The sequence below is a fragment of the Maniola hyperantus genome, chromosome 21 (genome assembly GCF_902806685.2).
Source record: "Maniola hyperantus chromosome 21, iAphHyp1.2, whole genome shotgun sequence".
NCBI lineage: Eukaryota > Metazoa > Arthropoda > Insecta > Lepidoptera > Nymphalidae > Maniola > Maniola hyperantus.
This window is the reverse complement of record NC_048556.1, coordinates 6,867,192-6,869,045: the sequence shown is the minus strand read 5'-3', so window position 1 is coordinate 6,869,045 and position 1,854 is coordinate 6,867,192. Positions and strand designations below refer to the sequence as shown.

Genomic DNA, 1,854 nt, shown 5'->3' with positions numbered 1-1,854 from the left:
ATCTATTTATTATTTAATCTAGGTTTTATTTAAAAGAAAACATTAAATATTTTACTCTAAATACACCAAGGGTATAAGATATTTTTGTGGAAGGTGTGAAAATTCTCTCACTGCATTTCGCATTACTGCTGGAAGGTATTTTATGCAAATCAGCGCTATGGAGAGCCTTCGTAAGCATGCTATTACGGAATCTTGCGATTTCAAAAATGTAGGTACCTCGGTTTTATACTGTGGTTATTTACAAATACATAATAAAAATAATAATACACAACTTGATAAGTATACTTCGTTATCGCATATTTATAAGATTCTTTTATTATTTTGTCATAGTAGGAACCTACCTATATTTTACTGAATAAATACTTCAAAAAAAATCAAAAAGCTCTAACATAATTTAAAAGTGCTAAAAATAAATAATAAAATTAAAAAAAAGTAAAAAGTGTATCTTCGCGACCCTGCCAGGATTCGAACCTGGAATCTTCTGATCCGTAGTCAGACGCGTTATCCGTTGCGCCACAGGGCCCATGATACGAGTGTTCAAATTTTGTATCAGTAACTTAAACAATTTTTCTGTGAGTAAACTTTTGTATGTAATAAATAAACTTTGTTTTTTTTTTAAATATTGCAACCCCAACAAAAAAGCGCGTGTAAATAGCGCATCTCAATCATTTTTAATTTATTAATCGTTTCATCATCGATTTAGAATAAAGATAATTAGTAACAAAACACTGAAAAAAGCTCGTAAGAAACTAAAAATAAACCTTACCTACCTTGTAAGGTCGAGTTAATACAACCGCACACAATCATACAAATAAAAATACATTTCAACGACATTTTTAATACAATATAAATCTCTTTACACTGCCACTCAGTTAAAAACTTCTCACCTAGTGACTTGAACAGACTAATGCAAAATTATAAACGTGCTAAAGCTTTTTTACACTATTCGATCTGAAGTTAGTATCGCATGATAGAATACACATTGACCGAAACGGTATCGAATGTTCACTTGATATCGTAAGCACTGACATTTATATTGAGTATCTGAAAGATTCATAGCTATTACTTAGTAGGTAGTTGACATTTTGGTGGTATCATTAGTAACTGCATAAAGATTGTTGCATGATACGTCTTAAATTTGAGGCAAAGCTGGTATCATAAAGGCGCAAAGTTGTCAGTTTTTAGGGTTCCCATGCCTCAGTTGCCTCTTAATCAGATCGTATATGTAGGTACCAAATTTAACAATTTTCAGAATTTAGCAGTTGATGACAAAATTTCACGTGCTATCGGGGCACATCGAAGTCGGGAGTCGAAGTCGTATCGGATGATATAAAGGGAGTCTTACGAAACAAATATCTGTACCGAATGGACCATTCCATGTTGCCACACGCAATATCTGTGAGATTACTGCAAATGGTGGTTTTGTAAGCAATGCTTAATTAAATCAGTAATGGTGCATATACCTATTTGAGCAGAAAAAGCCTGTAACCTATAAAGGCTTGGTCAGATACAACGCGCGTAGGGCGATGTCTTCGACGAGAGTACCATCTGCAAGCAGGGCTTAGATGTGTTTGGCTTTCCACGTTCATGTTTGACCAAATAAGTAACTAAGTACTGATACTAACTGATATTAAAAAAAAATTGGTATTAATACCGGTGTTGACAAAATCCGGTATTCCAAGGGCTAGTGTCAACGCCTTCATACAGCTCCTTGAATTAGGTACTACAACTCAACTTCCAGGAACGTTGGGGACGCTGCCATCGCGCGTTAAACCTTAGAGCGGGGGCACACGATGCGTTGCGGCGGCGGCGCGGCGGTGCGGCGCCGGAGCGGTGTCGCTGCGTCGTTTTACA

General features: G+C 36.1%; 1 non-coding gene across 1 annotated transcript; it reads right to left on the bottom strand.

Annotated features, from left to right (window-relative positions):
• Positions 1-450: 450 nt before the first annotated feature.
• TRNAR-ACG (transfer RNA arginine (anticodon ACG)) lies at positions 451-523 on the bottom strand. The gene has a single exon. It is a non-coding gene; the product is annotated as a tRNA-Arg (tRNA).
• Between the last annotated feature and the right edge of the window lie 1,331 nt (positions 524-1,854).